Raw genomic sequence first — 27,236 nt, 5'->3', positions numbered from 1 at the left:
ATAAGAAGGTACTCTCATCGGATTTTTAACGAGACAGTGCTTCTTATTTGCAATTCCGCAGCGAAATTTCAATTTCGCGGCTTCCTTATCCTCGCGCCCGCCCAGCCAGTCACATCTGCGTGCGTGATGTGCTGAATTTGCACCTGAGAGCATTTACGTGTTGCAAATTGCAAACGGCGCATCCACTGCCAATTCGAGCTGAATTGTAGCTGCGTAACGGTGAGGAAAGGATTAGCTAGGGGCAGTGGTGGACAAATTGCAGTGCCACGCCAGTGAATGGTATGGTGCGCTGGACACACTTGTTTGCTTCGGTGTGACTGGCCGAAGGAACTGCTGCGCCTGAGTCAGGAGGAGATACTAGTCAACACGACATTGCAGATGGGTGACTTATAATTGTGCCACCACTGAGGTCCATTGTGGGCAGTGACAGATACGCAATAGTTTTGACACGAGGTCTGGATGGAATGCCAGCCCTTATTGTCTTCATATTGGACATGGGTGGCCGAGATGTAGCAGACCTGAGTTGGTGATAGTAGTGAGTTAGACGACAGCCTCTGACCTACTGGAGAAGCGTCCGTCATAGAACTGAGCTGTGTGATTCAGCAGACGTGTGAAATGGTCGATACTGGACCTGGTTAACCGTTTTAGAACGCTGTGGAGCTGGTTAGTGAACAGTGTCAAGAGTTGCGGGGAAGTTGATGACGGCAAGGCAACGTAAGGAGAGGGTGAGGTGTATTTTTGTGGGTGACAGCTGTTAATACTAAGCACTGAGAGCATTTGGCGACTTAGTTTACAGTGTGAATGTGTGCTCATAGAATGGTGAAGTCATCCTGTGTGTATTGTGGTTGTACAGTAGCACAGCACGGCAAGGCTGGGAACAACGCTATCAAGTAAATTAAGAAACTAGACGGCAGGCCCGTTTTGTAAGAATGTGTTACATTTTGATTGTGAAATTACATACAAGGCAATACAGTGGTTACATGATTGTGCGCTATTGACAAGTTATTGTGTGCTGTAATTCACTTTCGTGGGTTCCAAGTAGTAGTTCCTTCTAACTGCGTCGACTTTTGGACCGGTGTAGGAGATAGCGACTGCTGATTGTAGCACGCGGTATATCTTACAATAGATCAGTTGCTTGTCTGGTGATTCAGTGAGCCTGCCTGTAAAATGCCTTATGGCTTAAACAAGTTGTCATATGAAATTGGCAGTTGTATAGCTTATCTGTAGCAAAGCAGATTATTTTATCTAACAGTAAGAATGATGTATTAGAGAATTAGTTCTGTTATACATTGTTATGGCCGATTTTAGTTGAGATTATTATATTCCTGCCTCAGTAGAATTTTGTATTCTTTGTGATATCAGCTGTTTCATAAACTCATTACTGAATTTTTATCGTGAAAGTTAAAATATTTATATGCGCTCGCATTTTTAGTGTATTTTTAGGTACAGAATCACAAACCCCCTCTCTCTCTCTACACCCAAAACCTTCGCGTCTTTCAACAAGCGTTGCAAAGTAATTTCAAGCTTAAATGGAACAGGTATTGCCGCTTTTCGACTAGAAGTATTGTCAGTCCGGTAAAGTGATCACCGAAACGGTGTATGCTACAGCGACTTTATTCCATCATTCTGCCACTATCATGAGGTTCGTAACGTTGGAGATGTACCTCGTAGTTGTGCTTATGACCGCTGCCTACAAACTACCCCTCATAGGTAAACGAAGAAGAATGCAACCCATCTGCAAGCAGCCTTTTTGGAGGCATCTGGGACAGTTGTGTCGACGCAGACACAAAATACAAACCCTTAGGTGACTACTAAAAGCAACAGAACAAGTTCTCCAGTACCGTAGTACGTGAAGAAGGCGGGCAAGGATGGGATTGGAATGCATTTGCTCTCTTCACCGATTACTGTAGGAATTATCTGACGCCAGATGATTGCCGTAGAGGAGTTACAGGACGACAAGGAACCAGCGCACATTTTAGTCAAGCCCTCTCTCTTGCTCAGCATGAAAAAGAGTCAGTCATTCTTAAGAGCCCAGTACTATATACGGTTGTCGGACTTTTCTCATCAGTATCGAGGGCTATTGGATGCCAGTGCGATAATGGAACAGTATTCTACAACATATTGATCTGGTCAACAGTAAACAGTGATTCAAGGCATAAGGAACTATCACAAAACACCCAGCTAGTGTACCAAATTCTCAATCTGGCATGTGCATGCTTGGGCCAGTTGAAACTTTCAGTGCGACGTCGCAGGAATCCTCGATGCATACTGATCGTCATCCAGCAGTGGGACGGCTTGAGTAGCAGCAGTAACACATGGAGTTGTAGCAAGCAGATCAGAGGACGGTTGTATGTTGGAACTCTGTCGCTGGAGCAAAATGCAATTCAACAATAGATATTTATTTTACAGCTAGACTCTTTCTAGTACACAAACTTTATCCTTGGTCGTTCCGTGGTTTTCCTTTCAATGTAAAGTAGCATTTTATTTTTGTAAGACTTATACCTTTATTTCCTCCTCGTGTTCAGTCTAAACTCACGAACGCTTACAGATATGCACGAAGTGCAAAACTTTATTTTACCAAGTTATAAAATTTGTCTTCCAAGCAAATGACTTTCCTCGAAGAGTCTATGCATATATTTCAGTTGCGCACGGAGCTAATTAACATTTCGTTTTACCTGTAAAACATGAAAGCAGTAATTTAAAAGATCGTGAGGAAATTTCACCAATGAGGAGAATTCTTGTTGTAAGTCACATCCAGTCAGTGACTCTCTGAGCTGATCTCAAACACCTCCCTTCGTCAACGCTGCAGTGTCATCCTTCTCCTTTCCTTCAATAAAGACGTTACTACTACATCTCATAATAAACAACTGCAAAAATAACAGCAGTCATTTGTTTCTCGTGTTAGTACATTTGTTTGACTTTAAATATTTCATTCGATCTTCTTTGTGACGTTACGTTCAGAGAGATGAACTCGTCCTCGCATTGGAAAAAGAAACTGATTAGTACCGTAATAATTAACTACCGGTATTTTAAAGCGAAATCTTACTTTGATTGATTTCGAAGTGGTCAAGTTCAGAGCTATTCCAGGGATCAGATATGCTTCGTAGAGGCGGACCGCGAAAAGAGGAAGTATAATGAAGCACATTTTTACCTGAATTCTATAAGAAACATTGATCGGACTTCGTGAAAAGAAATTCAGACAGTAAGGTTCGACTTATATAGAAGATAGATCTGCTTATAATGGCGCGGTGATGACCAGCAAAGCAACACGTTAGCAAACCGATCGCTTACAAAATTAAATAGAAACCTAAACGTATAAAAGCTGAGGACATGTCATTCGTAGCAGACTCTCGTTAGGGAGCTATAAAATAAACACCGAAATGCATGTGTTTACTATCATTATTATTATTTGTAATAGCATAACTAACTAGAAGATATATTCTTATGTGGAGGCGGACAGAAAAAAAGAGACGATTTAAGGGAATCTACATGTGTTTGAGTCATTAGCAAAATTCATAGCAACGATGACTGTAGAGTAATATAGATACAAAGTTCATCTTTAAGTATAAAACCGGGTAGCCTACATTGAAAAGTCGTTTATGGATTGAACAAGAGGGGTATTCATGGGCAAAATTTGGAATGTACGTATTAGAAAGTTTGTAGCGAAAAAGGTTGCGAATGATTGCACTAACCCGTTGTGGTTCAGTTGTGCTATTAGAAACTGATTTCTGCAGCAAAGATAAATTGAGCAAAATGTTATTTAGAGAACTAATCTAAAAGAAGCAAAAATTCGCCAATTGTAAACGTTACATTAATTCGATACTATTTCTGTATGTACAAATCCAGCAAAAAATCCCAAACGATTTAACAATTTACTCTTTAGTTCGTACATATTTGCAGACCAGTGTCAGCTTTCGAAACCTGAAGATGATCTATCAATTAGAGGGGAAGTTAAAGAGTGGAGACCAAAATACTAAATTATGTCTTGCATATTATTTCACAATGCAAGATATTAACACGTTTACTTTCTCCCTTTGCTACATGGACGAATGGATGACACAATTTATACTAAATGGATGGGAAATAGTAAAATTTAAAATTACATTACAGAAGAAAATCAATATATTTTGATGGAATGTCTAGAAAGCAGCCTGCTAGTCGGCTCTCTCATTTCTTCATAACATATTTTAGCTCTTTTGTGAACTGTAATATTTCCTTTAATAGTGTCTTTGAGATCTTGCATTAACCTATTCCAACACATATTGATACAAACACTTTCGCAAACTCTTTTCCAAGTCACTTTTTGTAGTCAATTGGCTGTAGCCTTACCAAATGACTTGACAAGCACTCTCAATTACTTCCTGCCAACACTGTACTCGATGAATAAGTACAAAATACTATGCATAGCAAAGAGTTTAGATCACTGTCAAAGACTATCATCGGTAGGTATTACGCAAAAATTTTGGTACAACCTTCAACATTGTTCTAAAGAAGTAAAACATACATATTTAATCATTAAATAATTTTATGTAACATAGTTTATACATGAGTCTTTTGATAAACGGAGATATAGACACCTCCTGGTACCGAATGATACACAGTGCGTCTTAGGCTTGAGTAAACTTACAACATGCAGCATCGTGTCTAATCTCACACACAGCTCTACACGCAAGGGATAAGCTTTTATCGCCTGTAAGTTAAGTACAGTAGTGTATAAGGCAGGTAAAGAACGTCGATTAACTGTCAGACTGTCCTGATTTATTTGAAAAGTTGGCGGTGGCTGATTGGTCGTTAAATGACGGTATGACCTTGTGATGTGGATTTTTCTCCACCGGTGAAATCTTATAACAACATCAAGCAAATGTGTATACATACTGGAAGAGTTCATTCTGGGAGAGACTATGAGTTCTCTAGAGCCTCAGTAACGAAAGTTCTAAAAGAAAAGCTGCTGCATTTCAATAGCTGCCAAATACTGTTTGTGGCCAAGAAACACTTTTGGATGTCAGAACTACAATGCTTGATGGTTGCAACGAATATCACAGCGCGATGTTAGCGGAAGACCTTTCACGAAGGTCAAAGAGATCAGCACAACCACGTTTAATGCTCAGACACTCACGGATGGCTTAGGAAATGGATTTGAGTGCAGTAATGTCAAACAACCAATACTAATCTCCAGTTCAGTTTTTGATTTTGCAGATGAAAACCCCCGACAGACTACTTGAGTTTCACTCTCGTATCATCCCGGAGAAGAGCAATATGTGTAATAGAGACTGCGTCGATGAGCAACAGCTTAATCGCTAATTTAGAAGAAAGCACCAGAGCTTGGTGGAGACCATGTTGGTTTACATATGTTATTCATTACTAAGTTAGCTCCGTGTTTAGTCGTCAAGTACAATAGACCTCTCCAACACAAAAATTGTGGTTAGAATTTGGAAGAAAAAGCATATCATGCACTTCTACAAGATCGATAGCAGAAGTGATTCACAAATCTACCATCCAATAACATTACAACAATCTGCCTTAGAATTATATCATATTCCAAACTCAACTGTAATGAAGTATCTCGAAGATAATGTCTTATTCTGTGCCAACCAACATGTATTCTGTAAACGTCGGTCATGAGAACTTCAACTCTTATTTTCTTCCCATGAAATCCATTTTGTTCGCAGAGAGCTAAGTATAAAGGCATTCAGGTGGTTGAAGAGTGTCTTCTCTTCGGCAATGAATTTGACTGGGTACCACATCAATAATTACTAATTAAATTACTTTAAATCCGTGGACAAGCAGGACAGAGCGAGTGAGGTTATATTTGTGGAGAGGGGCCAAAATAAGTTGCTGTGTGTTACACTCAACATGTAATTTTTTTTAGTAAAAACACAATATAACTTAAGCAAGAATTAAAAACTCAAGGTTTTAATGAAAAAGCTCATTTGATTTGATTTACATCGACTGAAAGTAACATACAAAAATCCAGGGCCCAAGGTAAGTAATTGAGGTACAGGAGTTCTTCTGAAAGTTTCACTTCTTTCAAAAAATTTTTTTACTTCAACAAAAATAGGTTGAAAGCCACACATTAAGCAAGAACAAAGATTTTCAATGTTAATTCTAAATAGGCTGAAATCCATCTGAAGGCCGCGTATCGAGCAAGCAATTTAACTCCTTAAAGCCTAGGAAGAAGGCTGAGGGTCTTAGCTCAAAAAATTTTATGCAAACTCGGCTGAAGGCCTCATAGTAAACAATACGGTATTATGACTTACAGCAAGACCAAGATTTTAAATTTTTACTTTAAGACAGATTAAAACTCGCCTGAAGGCCATATACTAAAGAATAACAATATTATCACTTAGGGAAAGGAAAAAATATTAATTTTTAATTTAAGAGAGATTAAACTCGGCTGAAGGCCACATACTAAGGAATACCAATCGTATGACCTAAGGGCAAGACAACAAATTTCTGATTTTAATTTAAGAGAGATTAAAACACTGCTGAAAGCCACACACCATGTCAAAACAATTTTACGGTTTGAGGCCTGGGAAGAAGAGCTTTCAATCTGAAAAGGCTGAGGGCCTTAGCTTAAAACAGTTCATGCAAACTTGCTTGCAGGCCTTATATCCAAAATAATAACAATGTAATGACTCAAGGGCAAGAGCAAGACTTAGAATTTTCAGTTTAAGACAGACTAAAACTCGGCTGAAAGCCACACACCATGGAGAAAACAGTTTAACGGCTTAAGACCTAAAGAGAACACAAAAGCTAACAATTTTAAAAAGCTAAATCTCAGCTGATGGCCACAAAGAGTACTTAGGACTGAAACGAAATCACTATGTAACACACAAGGAGAGGCGCTCAGAAGGTTCAAGTGTCGGCCTGGGAAGTAACACTAACGCACGTTTAGGTGAGACAGGCAGCCAGACCGACAACCTCTTAACCGGAAGGCAACCCAGCCGAAGGCTAGCCGACAAACTAACCAACAGAATCAGTTTTGCTCCACCTGACGAGCAGAGCGACAACAACACGTCAATAGCACAACGTTCAGGATACTGGTGCCCAATCCAACCAAGTCCGAATAAACGCACAAAACTACCAATACACTTCAGCTGTCGAACTACACGCCATGCTGGACAGCAACAACATGAAAAAGAAATACACTGCCCAAACCTACGTCAACGCCCAGGGCAGGTAACCGGAACGTTAACAGCCAGACGGTGGAAGATATCTCTGGAGCACTTCATTAATGAGGGAGAGGATGAAATTAATTTAAAACCGATCCAAGAAAACGGCTACAGCTCTAGCCAACTTCAATGCACACACGTTGTTGCTCTCGGGAATCTCGCAGAAAGCAACAACCAGGATCAAACGAAGAGAATTGATAGCAGTTGATGCTCGATAGTAGGTTAAATGAGCACTCAGCTTTAGAGTTCAAGATTGGTGGGCTACGAACTTCGTAAACCTCGTAAGAAGCGTCTCCCAACTCCTACCGCGCATGCACGTCGCCAGCGGCTCCTGCTCGACTCTGCTCGACGAGGACCTCCTCGCTGCTTTGCGCCAACCGACCGACTACCGGTTCGTCTCCGACAGACAGACTGCCTCCGATTGCCCAGCTGGTCCTTCCCCCGACTGCTCCGTGCACGACTTCCTTCAGGTTCTTTCGCAACTCGGACACACAACGACGTGGAGACACAGGCTCGGACTCAACCATGAAGAGGTAACCCTCCGACATCTCTGTACAGGCAAGGAACCGACCCACGTCCGTCGAGATGGCCAATTGAAGGGGCCCAGAAGTGGTCAGAGAACCAGCCACAAATCGCCCGATGTGATAACCGACCGAACGACTAACCAACGGTCGTCCCGCTCGAATCTCCTTCTGTCGGACAATGCAGGTGTGTCCCCAGCGGTCGGGCGATTATACTGGCTGTCCGCGCCTCACCGGCGCTCAGTACCCGACTTCACTGCTGTTGCATCCCGACTGCCCCGCTTGTCTAACTGACTTTCAGACACACAACGACTAGGGAATACTATCAGTCGATCCAGATATGGTACGACAGTGCACTTATTGATACGCGCTGCTGCTGCCACTTACGGGCAAGTTTGGGAGGAAGTTAGTGACGCCAGTAAATGGAATAAGAAAACGAAGCGTCAGTACCGTAATAAGAGATGACAAACAATAAATAAATGGCATGAACACTAGCCGTGCACGGCTCAGTACTACCATAGTGTACAGAAACCAAAATTCGATATCAGGCTGATGATAGCTTGACTGGAAGGCTACAGCATGTTATACTGAATGGGAATTCAACGATGGTTATAGATGTTAATTCAGGTTTCCTGCCAGGAATTGTGTTGGGACAGTTCTGGTTGACATATTCGCACCTTAATGACGTGGCAGCCTAGTTTGGTAGAATCCTCTGAGGTCTGGAAATGAAACAGATGTCTGTGACGATATACTGTCTGAAACACTGTGCAAAAATATCGCGTCATATCTTGATAAGGTTTCAAAGCGGAGAAAGTAATGGCATCTTGCTTCAAATGTTCAGAGAACCATTTTACTGTGTAATTCACAAAATGCAGAAAACTGCGACCCTGTTATTACAGTAGGAATGAGTCTCAGCTGTAATAAGTCAAGCCACACAAATGACTCATCGAAAAAGTATGTGGCGATATGAAATGGAATGGTCACAGCTGACTCAGTTGTATATATGATGCGTGGCAGAGTTCAATCGACTGGAACGATAAAGGGAAATTGCGATGTCCACTCAGAAGATTTCTTAAAAACACCTGTGTTACCTATCAGATAATGCTTAAAAAATGGGATGCTATCCTGTCAACATAATCCACATACGTTGTTGACGTTCTGGAACAGCGTAGGTCATTTTTTGCCAAAAAATTGGTGTTAAACTTCACCTGTGTTATAAAATGTATGGCCCAACGAGTCACATACAGTTCATGCCCACAAATAGATACTACATCGAACAATATGCCTTGTTTCCACGACGATTTGAATCCGCCCACACATAAATATAGCAGTAATTAACGTCTTCTTTTAGGCAGAATTCAGCCTCATTGCTAATCAATAGTAAACAAAGAACTATGTCTTGCCAGAAGGTAGTATTGGATTTCATTGAGCTGGCTGTCTTTCACCTTGAGTGCCTTTACGTGATATAAGAAGTATGGCTAAGGTAACTGCTCGTTTACAATTGATGATGCAAGTGATTCGCCTGCACTTTTAGCATATCCAGTTTTCTTGGTAACATTTTGTACTTGTCACGAAAGTAGCCCCTCCATAACCTGCGTAGTGCGCGACGTCTACCGCGATTCATTATGCGTTTAGCGAATGTTACTGTGTCTATCGCTGGAACAACCTATTAGGTATTTTTTAATACAATACAGCGCTAGAAATGTTCTTGATTTCCGTTACACACACACTTGTCGATTAATCTATTAACACCGAGCCGGCAGGTGTGACCGAGCGGTTCTAGGCTCTTCAGTCTGGAGCAGCATGACCGCTACGGTCGCAGGTTCGAATCCTGCCTCGGGCATGGATGTGTGTGCTGTCCTTAACTTAGTTAGGTTTAAGTAGTTCTAAGTTCTAGAGGACTGATGACCTCTGATGTTAAGTCCCATAGAGCTCAGAGCCATTTGAACCATTTTTGATTAACAGCGTTTAGTAAACTAAAGCAGAGTACCTTGTCTGCCATATAACTCATACTCGAAGAGGTCAGTAACTCTGGTTTGATGCTAACACAACCTCAACGTGATACGTACGGACTGGATGATATAGGAGACCGTTATAAATGCTCTATCTGACAACATAGTCACAATCACAGGGTGTAGTACACTACCTATTAATAAGTTATCTGTGAACGACGATGGCAAGGCAACCTGTAACAATTAGTATTGACCGTTAGCGACATTAGTAAATTGCCACATATTTCAAAAAGTACTGTTTTCCCGACTCATTTAGACAGAGCCTGTTTCTTGATTTCACCAGTAGTGAATCTTGTAATAATATGGGACATTCTTCAACATTACAAACTGAGATAACGTTGTTATATTAACCATCTTTATCAAAATCGTTGCAAAACTGGTCATCAAGCCTTTTTTTAAAAATTTTATTATAGTTCCAAATGTGTAATAGTACGTTAAGTACGGTAAGATACAGTTTTCCATTTATGTAGTTAGTCTGAGTTGACTTAGGACTAATCACGTAACTGATGGTGACGTAAAGAGCCGAAACCCGTTTCGTAACAAGGCAAGGTATCCCATAAAATTCAGAACTAGGTGCTTGATACCTAGATATATGCTGTACCTAAGCATAGTTCGCTTATGCAGTTTCTTCAATTTTTTTAATCTTACACATAATGGCTCTCTTTTGTATATACATCTAAGCAATGACTAAGAGCCATGAAAATTCTCAATTATTCGTCTGTCTCAGTTGGACAATTTCAAACATGTTACATGTACCAATGTCTCTGGATCATCTTCAGACCTATGTAGATGGGGCTGCAACGCATCTTGGTTGTACCATAACTCTAATATAAGTTTCTTTCACTTACACGACAGGTTTCTCACACAATTATATATATCTGACGATGATCCAGATAGGTCAAACATATAAAGTGGTTCAAAATGTGAGATTAAACTAAGGAATAAAAGAGAACTATGGTAAACAGCAATAAATTTGCTGTTCTCTCCTGAAGAATATGCCGGCTATAAAGAAAATTACAATTTGGTTTCGTATGGTTACGATCCTACTTTGTTTGAAAGAACTTCAGGTGTGAAAAATTATTTATAAATTATGGAGACAAATTCTGACTAATTAATAACTCTACTATTGTTATGATTAGGAAAAGAGATTGTTTTAACTTCTTTCTTACGTTTTTGGAAAAATTTTTGTGCCTCCTCAGTTGCCGTCTATTAAAGATATGTGTATAACTTGCACTGCTCGTTTAATTAATTAATTGTTACTCTCCACGATGAGGTAAGGTTGCTTTCATCTCAACAATGGCCCTAATGTAGAAGTCGGGCGTTTGAAATATCTGGCAAACTAGAGGCAACAAGCAAGGAAATTAATGTCAGGCCTTACTTGTAGGTGTGCTGGGGCGTTGGTGACAAATGGAGTGAGAGTTATTAAAGAGCCAGCCGACGCCCCTTAGTCATTAACTTTGTATTCCGGGCCGCCTCTGCCAGATGTATTAAAATTTATGGCCGGCGCGTTAGTAAGCGTGACAAATGAAGCAGACGAGCTCTGCGGTCTTGCTATCGTTAGAAGCAATCAATCAATTTGAAGTGGCCAACCTGCTAATTTTTTTAAACATCATGAAAGACTTTAACGTGTCACGCAGTCTAAGGAAATGATAAATTAAAGCAACAAATTCCTAAGTTGCTTCACAATTTACAGCGAAATATAGTCACACAACAATAAAGAACCCCAATTACAGCACTAGCCACATGAAGAGATGACATCTCGTATGGAAGTACCTTCAGTGCAGTTTTTCACTTTTCAATTTGATCACCAGTGTCCGAAATTAAGCAGATCCAATGCTGGTATAGTGCTTGCGAGCAGATATTCTACGAATGTAACACTTTTATCGATGTCTTTACTTCAACGCTCACAGTGTCAGCAGAGAAAGTTGTAAGATCTTTAGAAACATTTTAGATAATATTTTAGTTTTACTCTTAAATGGCAGCTCTATCGCTAATTAAAATTGTCACTATGATAACTATGTAATGATGTGAGCATGTGAACAATGGTAAGAGCCAAAGACCTGGCTGTCTGTTGTAGTAAAGTGTGGAAGAAAATGCTTTGTACAAATCTGAGATTGATGTGAATAACTAAGATTCGGGTAAATATCCTGAATACAATCCTGAAAGCAAATGCACTTCAAAATTTGTAGCCAGTCCGGTAGCTGTGAATAACTATGTAAGCAAGTAAAGAATGTTGTGTTCCTTATCATAGCTTATGTGAATTTATGTAACAGTGTGATGGGAGAAGTGTTGAAAGCCGTCCTTAAAGTTCTGTGGATGCTGAAGTAAGATGACTAAAATATTAATTTTACATTCTGCAGAATCGTAGATTAATTTCTGAGGTTATTATAATTTATTGTTGCAGAATTTGGTAATGCAAATCTAGTATCATAAACTGAAACAATTTTGACAATTTCAAGTTGTATTTGTGGAAGGTTTCAGAGTGTATATCGTTAACTTTCCCTTCAAGTAAAGAGTAAGTACGCGTCGACTTATTTTTAAGAGTAATATATAGGACACAATTTATGAATTCAAAAATATGTCCTGAATTGCCCCCTCTGTTTATTGATTGGATAGCCACTGCATTGCTATTTATTTATATAATGGGATAATAATAATTATTGAAAGGTGGCAATTTTATTTAAGCATTGAGTTTACTCTTTTGATTGTTGCGAGTCAGCGATAGTGCAATGCTGCTCGCTTTGGAGAATATACATTTTATAAGATTTATTTGGTCCAGGAAACACTTTTGTAATCACGGTTGCGATTTAGACGGTATTCGCGTAATTGTACTGATTAAAATTTATCGTTTCCGAAAAACGCAGGTTCGATTAAAGCTGTGTGCACTTTTGCGCGTAAAATGAAAATATTCACAACACGTCGCGTAACAAAAAGAGACATGCGAATCACAACCGTGATCAAACGAAGAAAATATATGATAACATAAATGTTCTTCGTTGTTATTCAGGACAGACTCAGATTAGACCCTGCAATTTTTAGTTATAGGAAATCACAAAGCGTTACACCTTCGAGATATTTGTTTTGAATAAATTGTATTTACCTTCTCTCTCACTCCTTTTTACAGCCTTTATACCTTCACATCGATTAAGGAACTTTTCCTTCTCTACCGACCAGTACGAGAACAAAATTCAGACTCCTTACATCGAATTATTACATGCTTAACCCCTAACAATCATATATAGTTTCGTAGTACAAACAATGCTAATTATTCCATGCACTAGAAATACTTTGATACACTGAGCACAAAAATGAAAATAATTAAATTATAATTACATTTTTTAACATCATGAATGCTTCTTTAAATAATGAAAATAAGGTTTGACATCGTCGTAATATTAATTTTCATCGTTGTAGAACCACAGTCCTTACTTCAGAAATAATTCGAAATAATGACTAATCTGAATAAAGAATCACAGTGTATGTACTGGGTGGTGCTAAGTAAAGGGCAGCTGCTCACAGGAAGACAGTGCGTTCTGTAATCATCGTGTAGCAGAGAAGGTTGGTAGACATTCTAATTCGTTAATGAGGAATTGATTTACACTAGAAAAAAACATAAGATCCAATTCTGGCCACCAAATGAAAATCTGGCACTGTGAATGCAAGGAAGACATATAGGTAGATATGTTTCTATATGTAACAGGTTAAGAACTGGACGTAGGCAAAAAAAGTCAAACAAGCTAGAAAGCCATAATTTTGATGCTGTTATTAACTACCACTTACACAGTTTGTTCAGTAAGAGCACCGGGGACGTCAAGGAGAAGCTGCACAGCGTCAGATTTGTACCTGACGTCCAAATCCCGAACTAATTTTTACCAGCGTAAATCGGTTCCACGCCAAAGCTTTAGCATACCTACCATGTTTCGCTGCCATACGATAATTACTGCCCACACTGGACATCCGTAACCGCGCAATAATTATAACCATCCGACACTTGAAATATTAAAGAGATTTTACAGAAACTTTACTGCGCTAATTCTCAACCCAAACAATTCATCCCTAATCGTACTCCAGTTTACAGCGATCAATTCTGTTACGCATCTTTTTCCTGACATATGTCTTGCAACGAAAGTGAAGTACTTACTACATGAAATCTATGTAAAATACAGTATAAAATTCATGTTGTAAGTCGAGATAGATTGTAAGGACTTTTACTTTTGAAACATCTCTTGTAACAAACTACGTGCAGGCCATCGACCATTGTGCGAGAAGGTAATCCAACAATTATTGAAAGTAAATTTATTCCTCTAAAACAAAGACATGTTATGAAATTGTATGATAAGAACGTTATACACTACTAAAGAAGAAGGTGATCAGAATTTGGCGACATAAGAACGACATAATGCACCGTATCATACACTGGCGGCTATTAAAATTGTAATACCTTGAACCCTATTTTGATGGAAGTGGAGGACTGGATATCAATTTTTGAGCCGGAAATGAATGAAAGCTCTTTACTTCTTTCAAAAGTTCCAAACAATAAAAGATCAGCGTCTTCAAGATGGCCAGCACCCGCCGGATGATTGAAGACGCAAAGCTCCCTCCCAGTCATATTGGCGCAATTTTGGATGTCGGTCGAATCTCAGGCATCCCTCAGGACCGGTTAGTAAGATTTGAGCCGAGCCCAAACTGCAACATGCTACGGCAGGACCTCTGAAACTATCACCTCAATTACTATTTTCGGCGAACAAGTGACTTAGCACAGATTAAATATTTGGCGCCAAACACGACGACAGCAGCGGATAAACTTAAAATTCCATTAACCTAAACTTAAGGGCTTAAAATTCAATAAACAGATATGTGTTATTCACTCTGCCTTCCTCTAAACAGTACGAGTGGGCCTCTGGTCTAGGGGTAGCCGTGTTCGCTCAGACAGCTGGCTGGTCTGTATAATAAAAAAAAAAACGGAGTAAAAGGATCACCAACGAACTTCAACGGATGTCCTGCAATGTCCACTAAGATCAAATACAACGAAAAATAACGAACAAAATGAAAAAAAAGACGGGTTGCATCTTTGATTAATAATGAAAATGTTCTTGGTTCCAGTTTCCAAACCCGCCACTGCTCAAATTTTAATTGATGATCATCAATGGCGGCTGAAGACTTCCGGCATAAGAAGTCACCCTCATTCTGCCTACAGCCTTGTCAAGGAGAGCGGAGGAGCTGACAGAGGTTCAGGGAACTCTCTTGTCCTTGGGGTGGGAAACTGCCCATAAACGCGGAAGATCAACCATGATGGAATGAAGATGCAGAAGGCAATAGAAACCACTGCATTAAAGACACATAACTTGTATCCAAAGGACATGTGGTCTATGATTGAAAAACTGACTTGATGATCTCTCCATTGGCAAAAGCTTGCGTAACAGTCACCCGATCGGCTCTCCAGGAAGGGACTGCCAAGGGGCGGTGACCACGAGTGAAAGATTCAGTAACCAAAGAAAGAATAACGTCTTACGAGTCGAGGCGAGGAATGTTAGGAGCTTGTACGTGGTAGGGAAGCTAGAATATCTGAAAAGAGTAATACAAAGGCTTATTTTAGAAATAAAAGGAGTTACTCAACTGATATAGAAAGAGGACAAGGTTTTCTGGTCAAATGAATATAAGGTAATACCAACAGCAGGCGAAAATTTTATAATGGGAGGAGGATTCGTTATGAATATGAAGGAAGAGCATAGAGTATGTTACTGCGAACAGTTCAGTGTTGGGGTTGTTTGTGTCAGAATCGACAGAACCAAAACTGACAACGATAGTTCAGGTACACATGCCGACGTAGAAGGCTGAAGGTGAGAGGATAGAGCAAGCATATGAGGATATTCAAAGGGTAATACAGTATGTAAAGGGAGATGAAAATCTGATACTCATGGGAGACCGGAATGCAGTTGTAGGGAAAGGGGGAGAAGAAAAGGCTACAGGAGAATATGGGCTTGGGACACGAAATGAGAGAGGTGAAGGACTAATTGATATCTGCAACAAATTTCAGCTGGTAACAGCGAATACTATGTTCATGAATCACAAGAGGTGGAGATATTGTTGGAAAAGCCGGGTGATACGGGCAGATTTCAGTAACATTACATCATGGTCAGACAGAGATTCGGAAATCAGTTACTGGATCGTAAGGTGTACCCAGGAGCAGGTATAGACTCAGATAAAATTTTAGTAGTTATAAGAAGTAAGCAGAAGCTTAAGAGATTAGTCAGGATGAATCAATACGCAAAGAAGTGGAAGAACTAACAATTGAGGAAATACGATTGAAGTTGTCGAAGATTATAGATACAGTAATAAGGAACAGCTCAGTAGGCAGCACAGATGAAGAGAAGTGGACATCTCCAAAACGACTGTATGAAACATGTGGCAAACCGAAAACAATAATTGTCCGAAGGACTGATTCAGCATATTGGAAAGGAAAAACAACATTTGGTGACATTAACAGCAAGGGTGGTGACATTACGAATGAAACAGGAATTCCACTGCTAAAAGCGGAGGAGAGAGTATAGGTGGAAAGAATACCCTTTTACGAAGGGTAAGATTTGTCTGATGTGACAGAACAAGAAAGAGGGGTCTAATTAGAAGAGATATGGGATACAGGAACACAGTCAGAATTTAAGAGTGTTTTGGAGGATTTAAGATCCAAAAAGGCAGACGGGATGGATAACATTCCATCAGAATTTCTAATATCACCGGGGAAAGTGGTAACAAAACGATTATTTACGTTGGAGGATACAATGTATGACTCAGACCACATACCATATGACTTTCGCAAAAATGTCATCCACATAATACCGAAGACTGGAACCGCTGTTAAGTGCGATAATTATCGCACAATCAGCTTAACAGCTCATGCATCCAAGATCCTGACAAAAATAATACACTGAAGAATGAAAAATAATCTTGAGGATGTATTAGATGACGATCAGTTTGGCTTTAGGGAAGGTAAAGGGTCGGGAGAGACAATTCTGACAGTGCCGTTGATAATGGAGGCAAGTCTAAAGAAAAATCAAGACGCGTTGATAGGGTTTGGCTACCTAGCGATAGCGTTCTACAAGATGTTAGAAATTCTGAGAAAAATAGGGGTACGCTATAGGGAGAGACGGGTAATATACAATAAGTACAAGATACAAGTGGGAATAAAAAATAAGAGTGGCCGACCAAGAACGAAGTGCTCGATTAGAATGGGGTTTAAGACACCTAACCGCTACTCTTCAATCCGTACATCGAAGAAGCAGTGATGGAAATAAAAGAATGTTTCAGGAGTGGAACTGAAATGCAACGTGAAAGGATGTCAATGATATAATTCGCAGAGGACATTATTATCCCCAGTGAAAGTGACAAAGAATTACGAGAACCGCTGATTTCAAAGAACAGTCTGATGAGTACAGAATATGGCTTGAGAGTAAATCAAAGAATGCCTAAAGTAATGAGAACAGCGAGAAACGTAACATCAGGATTGATGATCATGAATTAGATGCAGTCAAGGAACTCTGCTGCCTAAGAAGCAAAATAATCAATGACTGACGGAGCAAGGTGGACATCAGAAGCAGCCTAAATCTGGTGAAATGAGCATTACTGGCCAAGAGAAGTATACTAGTATCATTCACAGACATTAATTTGGGAAATAAATTTCTGGGAATGTACGTTTGGAGCACAGCGTTGTGTGTTAATGAACCATGGATTCCGGGAAACAGGAACAGAAGAGGATCGAACCGTTTGAGATGTAGATGTACAAATGAATGTAGAATGTTAGGTGAACTGGTAACTTAGCGATTGAGAAGGTTCTGCGCAGAATCGGAGAGGAAAGGAATATGAGGAAAACATTGGCAAGAAGAAGAGGCAGGACGATAAGACATGTGGCAAAACGGAAGGGAATGACTTCCACATGGTACTAGAGGGAGCTGCACAAAGTAAAAAGCTGTAGAGAAAGACAGAGAGTGGAATACATCCAGCAAATAATTGAAGACTTAGGTAGCAAGTGCTGCTCTGAGAGGAAGAGTGATAGTTGGTACAGGAGAGGAACTCTTGGCGAGACTCGACAAACCAGTCAGAAGACAGATACTCAAAAAAAATTCCCTTAAGGCTTCTGGTTTCTGACGCCTACGCCAGGAATCCGACAACTGAACACAACTATACTTGTATGTATCACAGACCTTAAGGGCGGCAGGTAGATTAAATGCCAGGGCATAATTTTATCAACCGAGCAACTTCAGTTGCAGGAGAAGCAGAGCTAAAAAATTAGAAACAAGATTTGTAAAACATACTGCACTTCCAAAAACGCCGGCCGGTGTGGCCGTGCGGTTCTAAGCGCTTCAGTTTAGAACCGCGTGGCCGCTACGGTCGCAGGTTCGAATCCTGCCTCGGGCATGGATGTGTGTGATGTCCTGTGTGATGTCCTTAGGTTAGTTAGGTTTAAGTAGTTCTAAGTTATAGGGGACTGATGACCTCAGAAGTTAAGTCCCATAGTGCTCAGAACCATTTGAACCATTTTTTTCCAAAAACGTTTAGGGCTGGCTAAGCTCGTAACTCCCCTGCCCAGTTACAAACAATTTACTGCCACTCAGGCTGCTCAGTACGCCCATAGTATCACAATATCAGCTACAGATGCCGATATGTTTAACCATAAGTGGACCTGGCCGCGGAAGTAAAGGCAGACACTGAACTAACTTTAGCACAACTGACCCTACGGTGCCGTGCAGAACAAGTCAAGTACGACAGCGCGACCGTACCCCGATCAGTACATACGGTCAGATACCCTTCATTAATTTAACTGAGTGCTCTGATGAACCACTTCACTGCTCTCCGCAAGCGAAGTGCCCTGCTTCATTCAGATGTTATCCGCAAATAAAAACCTCCACGTAAGACGACAAAACAATACCCTTTGAACCTTTAAAATCAACTCAACAAAACCCAATACCAGGGACAAACAAAACAACTGATCTCACAACGCCCTGCAATGTCGGGAACATACGACCATGCGACAACAAATCACAGGGACGCGTCAATATTCCTCCCTTCAAGTTTCATCTTTTCGTGAAACCATACCAAGGCGGCAGTTCACCAGCCCTTCCCCCTTAATTAACCCGGTAAAATCAACAAGACAGGGAAAATCGATGCATATCCCAATCTTGAGAGGTGTCCACTACTCGCAAGAGTAACTCCCCATCGAATTTTCCTCAGATTTAGTGCTAAAATGGCTCAGAGGATAGCCCATCAGAAACTGAACACATATGAAGCATGAAAGCAGGAAGCAGGTAGATGGTGTACTGAACTGCAAGAAACGAAACAAAATAGAAACAGCGAACGGTTTAAACTCAAGATATGGACCATCGGGCGAACTGTAACAGCCTCGCTGTCAGGGTTATATGGTCACAGCGTCGGACTGCAAAGGCTGAGATCGTGTTCAAATATCCCTCGTACACCATTTTCTTTTCATAAAATTATGGTCCGTCCGATCACTAACGTGTCTGTTAGTCGTATTCAGATTTGTGTCGCGGTGTAACGTTTGTTTGCAAAAGCTATGTGTAAGTACGGGACCTATAACAACTGTCCTAATGGCAGTCAAAAGGAAGTATCTCACGAACAGCAACCGAAGACGCTTGATGACAAGGCGAAAAGTCAACCGATTCATTCACCTGAAAACAGGTCATGTGTGTCACATTGGACATGGGTGACAGTATGTGTATCATGTGAGAGGAATCTCTTATCATGCACCTAGCTTACATGCCTAGTGAGTGAGACATGCGTCCTTGCCCGATTTAGGTGTTCGTATGAATGTGAATGTGACCCCTCCCAACGAAACGATGAAAACATAACAATAGTTTGTCACGTAGGCTGCAGCAACTGAACGCAACAGTTTCGCAATCACAGAGTTTTCCCTATGCTATGTAGACTGGCAACGGCAAGGAATGCGTTTCTGAAGAAGAGAAATTTGTTAACGTCGAGTGTAGATTCACGTGTCAGGAAGCCGTTTCTGAAAGTGTTTGTATAGAGTGTAGCCATATATGGAAGTGAAACATGGACGATAAAGAGTTTGGACAAGAAGGGAATAGAAGCTTTTGAAATGTGGTGCTACAGAAGAATGCTGAAGATTAAATGGGTAGATCACATAACTAATGAGGAGGTATTGAATAGGATTGGGGAAAAGAGGAGTTTGTGGCACAACTTGACAAGAAGAAGGGATCGGTTGGTAGGACATGTTCTGAGGCATCAAGGGATCACCAATTTAGTATTGGAGGGCAGCGTGGAGGGTAAAAATCGTAGAGGGAGACCAAGAGATGAATACACTAAACAGATTCAGAAGGATGTAGGCTGCAGTACATATTGGGAGATGAAGAAGCTTGCACAGGATAGAGTAGAATGGAGAGCTGCATCAAACCAGTCTCAGGACTGACGACCACAGCAACAACAACAACAACAACAACAATATCAAAACATGCACCTTTAATGTTTTTTGGAGTTTCGCACGTGTACACCATCAAATCATAGATATGTCCAAGCAAACGCCCTGGAATTTTGAAGAGCGAAGATGATTACGTGTGAGAGCTTCGATTTACGTAACAGATACATGATAACGTAAACAATGCAACTCTGTACATCTGTGTAGATTTTTAAAATTGTAGAGTCTTTTCACAAAGTACTTCACTTCTCTAAAGCCAAATACATCTAACGGTTACACAATACGTGCATGACTTGGAGGAATGATAATCAAGTCTGCTGCCATCGTCCGTAGTGCATCTTTCCGTCGTGAAAAGATGTCAAGGAATAAAGAAAAATCTGTGTTCGCGTAAGGAGCAAACACTCATACATTAACGTCTTCACTAGTCTTTTCTACGTTTTGTCAGACCCACTACACATCACAATAACATTGGGGATTGGCTCGACTACCCTACTCATCAGTTAGTTAACTTGCTGTCCAAATAGATAACTTTCTTCCTGAAAAAGTAAGTAAAATGTAAGTAAAGGAAATCCTCCTTTTTTAACGACATACTTTGTGGCGTAACTTTGGGGAGTGCCATGCGGATGGTCTGCACTACTTTGGTGTCGTCTTCTCAACCAACGATAACGTTAAAACTGGACTCATCTGTGTTAAAGACAAATTCATCTTCAAACTGTTGGAATTCGAGGTTAATTGCTGTAACAAACCTCTTGAAACAACATGCAGGTGCTATCAGTTTATTGCTACACTTTTTGCTTACGAATTTGGTAATCTTTCTGCCCCTAATTTTGTATTTCCTTTTGAAATTGGATAGTCAATGATGTGAAGCCACGAAGTCCAGATTGATTCGTTTAGCATAATGAATTTACTTAATTTGTAGGTTTAAACCGGCTTGAATAAATCGTTGGTATACGTGGTTTCTAAATCACTGAACTTCGGTCTTCGGGTTCCACATCATTCCACGACTTCTTTACAGTGTTTAACTGTGCTTTTTTCCTCCAGCTCTTTAAAATTCTTGAATTTATTTGTATCTTCACCTTAAAATCTGTTTTCCCCTTTTTATTGGTTCAGACTATATATTGGAGTATGTATTTCAAGTAACCCAAAGAAATGCCCTCAGTTTGACGGTGCAGCATCACCAGCCTTTCTATTTATCAACAACTCTAAGAAATATAAATATAAACATTTCACAATTATTCGAGATCTTCAGGAACCTGTAGCTTCCTTACAGTTCGGAAAATTTTCATCGATCATGTTACGCAAGGTGCGAGTTTATTTGTTGGTTTCATACCGCTCACGGAATATCACTCGTGTATTCAACATGCCCACGTCCAAAGGCACAAACAATGCACTGCCAGACAGGCAGCTTCGACAACAGCAATCCATTCTCCACCGTGCGCTGTAGTCCACTGAGGACCGTCGTGTATTTGTTTCGTTTTGTTTGTACAACTGTGGCGCCTCAATACCACAGCGCGGTTATGTCGCATCGCACCCCAGCAGGTTTGCACCCGAGACCCCATGTGTTTTCACCGGTACTCGGCACTGGGATCCCGTGATTACAAGCCGACGAGTCTCCAGACCTCCGTACCATTTGTTTGTTCTACAAAAAATATAAATGTGTGTGAAATCTTATCGGACTTAACTGCTAAGGTCATCAGTCCCTAAGCTTACACATTACTTAACCTAAATTATCCTAAGGACAAACACACACACACCCATGCCCGCGAGAGCACCCGAACCTCCGCCGGTGCCAGCAGCACAGTCCATGACTGCAGCGCCTGAGACCGCTCGGCTAATCCCGCGCGGCTGTTTGTTCTACATCAGCACTACATGTTATGACTCCTGTGTTCCATTTTGTAAGTTATTTCCTTAAATTCACGTTTACTTGCGACGGAAATATATTCATACCACATGACTCATATTATATAACTAATGTACAGAAGGACAATTGACAGGACTTAGAAAGAGACACGTCAACACCCGGACGGATAGTTCATAATTTTGTGAAAAAAAAATGTCGTACGAGGGAAATTTGAACACGGACCTCCCGCTTTATAGCCCAGTACCGTGAACCCAGCTGAGTGGCTGTTTCAGTTCGCTTGAGGTTGCACATCTTTAGCTTTGACTCTTCACCGTTTTTATCTTCTTTTTTGAGTGGTCTGTACACGACGTTCCTGCTTTCATGCTTCATCTGTGTTCGGTTTTAGACGTGCTATCCACTGATCCATGTAACCACTAAACCGTGGGAGGTCAGATGGGGACTTTTGCTTGCCACTAACGGCCGTTTCAGTTATTTTACAACGGCAGATACTTTTTATAACACTCATTTCCAAATAATAGACTTAAACAACTCACGGAGCCGTCATAGACAGTTCTTACATTATATACAACGGTAGCACCAAAAAACCTCTTGAACGTAGGCTGCTATATCGGCATTTCCTTCGTATAACTTGAAGCAAAAGTTTTCAAGTCGTCTTTCGCCTCCTTAAGGCACCGTTAATAACCTTGCTCACAGAATTGAAGCTGTATACAATAGAGGCTACAACTTGACTGTGGCCTATGCAATAACAAAAATTAGGAGCAACAACTTTAGGTCTCCACACACAACGACGTACTCAGTAACACTAGACCTCAAACCTTATCACCAGACTACAATCGAGCTATCGAAACCCACAGCTCTACCCACCACCAATTCAGCCTCGTTGCCGTAGTGCCCTTACTCAACGCTGTGCTCGTAAACGCACAAGCGTGTACCACATCTTACGGCCACCGCACTCGTCCCTAGCGCCACCACACCGCAAGGCGCACCCATAGGGTGTCGAACGCTCCGTGGAATACGGCTTAACTACACAATGTGGCGCGATGGTGCGAGTTCCAAATTGCCGGGGAAGGAGACCAACCACGTAAACAACGACGTACTCAGTAACACTAGACCTCAAACCTTATCACCAGACTACAATCGAGCTATCGAAACCCACAGCTCTACCCACCACCAATTCAGCCTCGTTGCCGTAGTGCCCTTACTCAACGCTGTGCTCGTAAACGCACAAGCGTGTACCACATCTTACGGCCACCGCACTCGTCCCTAGCGCCACCACACCGCAAGGCGCACCCATAGGGTGTCGAACGCTCCGTGGAATACGGCTTAACTACACAATGTGGCGCGATGGTGCGAGTTCCAAATTGCCGGGGAAGGAGACCAACCACGTAAACTGAAAAGAAAATAGGTACAGGTTTCTTGTTGTTTGTATACAGTACGTAAGGATAAACACACGATTAAATTTGTAGGTGATTTGGGAGTACGCTGGGTGCAACTGCTGGCTGCAGTGCAAGGCTGGGCATGGAGTCTAACTGAGCCCGGTTGGCAGTTACGGGCTCGTCATTCCAAGAGGCTTCAGTTACACGCCAAATTTCATGATGTGTCGTAGGTGGTGAGTGGAATCCTACCAGTATCTCCTCAACCATTGGCCAAATGTTTCCAGTGGGTGAGAGGTCTAGATAAAATTGTGGTCGGGCCAATGAACATCATCTGTATCGTGGTAATTTAGCATAGCATGGTCTTTTTGCGGCCTAGTGTTATCTTGTCAAAAAGTAATATCATAAAGACCTCGATTATATGGCACAGAAACCGGCCTCGGCGCATCAAAGCTACAATACCTGCTATCCAAGTGTCCACCTTATTCTGTCGATCAACTGAAGAGCTCGCTCTCCGTCACGCACTACCCCGGCGTTTGAGGCACAGGCGACGCAGTGCCCAAACATGTACTAAGAATGTTTACTTCTCATCAAATGCATTATCATTGTACTAATACAGACATCAGTAACCCATATAACTGGCGTATGACATGCGCAGTCACAGAATATATGAACAACAACGGACATAGTACTGAATTGGTAGGGGGCATTGCTTATTAGTCGTACTGCATGGCAGTTAAATAATTCCTCTAGGAAGGACCACTTCTCCCTCCAAAGCGGTGCTCGCTGTTCCGTTTATGTCTGATCTCCTCCACACACCGTTAAATTGATATGATGTGCGTAGAATCGTGGCTCGTCTGAAACGAGGACCTGGTCCCACTCTTGTATTCAGTGCAATCTTTCGGTTCAGTACTTCGACACTCCTCTTTCCACTTTCGCAGTAGGTGAGGCAGCAACAATAGTCGCCTTGCTGAGAGTCAGTTGATGTACGGTCCTTCACAGCCGACGATAAGTCTCTATCGTTAAACCGCCTAGCGGGACCGTTGAGACCTTTTATGATGGTGAGTAGTAACCTGCTAGTCCATCAGTTCCATATTCCAGACAATTCGTGACAGCTGGGCCTACAGCTGTAATGTAATTATTGTAAGCAATAACTCCGCGTGTGGCTGTTAAATATATTTATTGCAATTCCAGTTTCGACATTTTGTAACGGTAGAGAACTGTGAGACGTTAAGGCTGGCTCTACCAGAGGTTTTCTTGTGAAATGCTAGAACATAGTTCTCAGCAGCCTGCATCCTAATAGGGTACATGTGGTGATAAGAGTATGTCGGGCCATCCACTCACCATGTGAGCGCGACCCATGTGGCAAGCATAACGACAGCATACATAAAAATAGAAACTAATTCCAGAAGTTAGTCACCCTAAAGGAATACGTTCACCGCTGTGAGAAGATACTAAATGAATGATAAAATATAGTTGCTGGTCCGTTACACCAATGCAATGTTGGAATTACACACAAATAAAGTGTGTGCTGTCATTTCATCAAGGTGCTTTAAATATTTTCCTCCAGAGAAAACTATGAAAAACGTTTTCCTCAAGTCCTTACCGATGTATTACAGCACTGTTCTTTTCTCAAAAACAACTTTTTCGGCTACGTCCTTCACTCATTCGTTGTAATCTGACTTACCTGTTTGACGAATTTCTTTGCCTCTTCTACTACAATGTGTAAATATCCTCCAAGAAACTGAGTGAATCCGGCTAGTGCCAGGCTCAGAGGTAAACAGCTTGTCTTACAGTCCTTTGTTGAGGGAGCGTAGGTGGGTAATGTCTTATTGTAATGAACGATCACATTCCGAACCTTGGCACCGTAGTACTGGGTTGGTGCATAAATTCGAAGCGTTTTGCCATAAGTTTAACAAACACAACAGAAGTTACATATAGCAGAGACCCCTGTCATCAACAACATATTCTGTTAAAATGTTTACAACACTCTTCCGACGCTGGGGTAACTTTTCGATTCTGCGACTGTAGAGATCACGGAGTTTTGAGGCAAAGGACTCGTCAAGCCATGTTCGGAGCGCCTTTTCATCCGGAAAGGAAGTTCCTTGAGCGTTGTTCGATAGAGAGCGGAAAAGATGAAAATCCGATGGCGCAAGAACAGTTGAATGGGGCTTGTGCGGAATGACTTCCCAACCCAACTCATGTATACTATTTTTTGTCAGTGTATCGGAATGCGGGAGTGCTTTATCGTGTAGTAGTGTCACTTCACGCAGCATTCATGGTCCTTGTTATTATATTGCGTCTGAAAGGCGTCTCATTTGTTAGTAATAAGTATCAGCATTGATGGTTGCACCTCGGGAAAGCAGTTGATAGTACCTCACGCCGTTGCTGCTCTACCACTGGCGTAACATTATCTTTCACGGATGCGCGGAGTTCTTTGTACGAGGAGATGTTGCTTAGTTTGGGCTCTATGTTAGCATAAAGGCACCACTTACTGTCACTACGATAAAGCGTAGAAATGTCCGGTGCTACTATCGAGTCTCCCGATGAAGAGCAAGCAGAGATGCACATATGATCACCCACTTATCCTTGTGATTTTGACATACAGCATGCGGTAACCTTACTCTCGATTTTGAACCTTCCTTATTGCACCAAACATTGCACGATGTTAGAACGATCGCAGTTCGCGACATCTGTCAGTTCTCGAGTTCACTGACTTGTATCATTGTGGATTAATGCATTTCAATGATCTTCATCAAACCAGGAAGATCTTCCTGAGCGTGGGGCGTTACTAACGTCTAAACGAGCCTTCATAAAACGAGAAAATAGTTTTCTCACCGTGTTCTGTCCTCATGCATTATCCTCATATAAACGTTTCTGACTACCTCCGTTGTTGTCACCTCTCCGCTGAACTCGAACTGCGGAGCATACCGAAAATGTTCCACATTCTTCACTTCACACTCCATTTTCTAGCGTCCACCGCTCTACTCACTATCTCCAAATGACATAATAAAAATATATTAACTTAAAAATCAACAGTGAACTACAAATAAAAATGACAGCCGATAAATAGACCAACAGCAACCGCAGTACCAACATGTAAAACGACAGCGCTACGAACCTATACATCAATTTGATAAGATACACGTAAGGGACTTCAACGATGCAGTTTATACACAACTTCCCAGTCGCTTGCACCATTTTCAAGCTACCCTTTTTTAGTCTCTTTAACGTTAGTGGCTGACGAAATACTATAGACGTATGTATCTGTGAACCGAGTATCATTCCTCTATGTCTGGACGTGCACACCTTATGAAGAGTTGCATAATTTCTATAATCTGAGCTCTTACTTTTTGTATAAGCGTTCTTTCACTGTCAACGATAAGTCCGATTCGTGCTATGTGCCATTCTTGTATTGTGATCCGTAGCAAACCTGCTCAAATATTCATTCTTGTTTTGGCAGACATTCTTTATTTGTATCTACATGACGCAGTTTTTGGGCCTTCATCTTATGCTGTAGGCTTCTGAGAAGATATTTTATGAAACATCTCCTTCCATACTTTTCTCAGCAAGGATTAACGTGATATTGATTTCAGCCGCCATTTGAATTGTCGTTTACCAGTCCGCTTCTATCAGGAAGTTACCATAATCAGACGATCTTGAAGGCGACACGCCAGCCGCTGTGGCTGAAAGGTTCTTGGCGCTTCAGTCCGGAACCGCGCTGCTCCTACGGTTGGCGGTTCAAATCGTGCCTCGGGCATGGATGGGTGTGATGTCCTTAGGTTAGTTAGGTTTAACTAGTTCTAAGTTCTAGGGGACTGATGACCTCAGATGTTAAGTCCCATAGTGCTCA

The sequence above is a fragment of the Schistocerca americana genome, chromosome 4 (assembly GCF_021461395.2).
Source record: "Schistocerca americana isolate TAMUIC-IGC-003095 chromosome 4, iqSchAmer2.1, whole genome shotgun sequence".
Lineage (NCBI taxonomy): Eukaryota > Metazoa > Arthropoda > Insecta > Orthoptera > Acrididae > Schistocerca > Schistocerca americana.
This window is presented reverse-complemented; position numbering follows the sequence as displayed.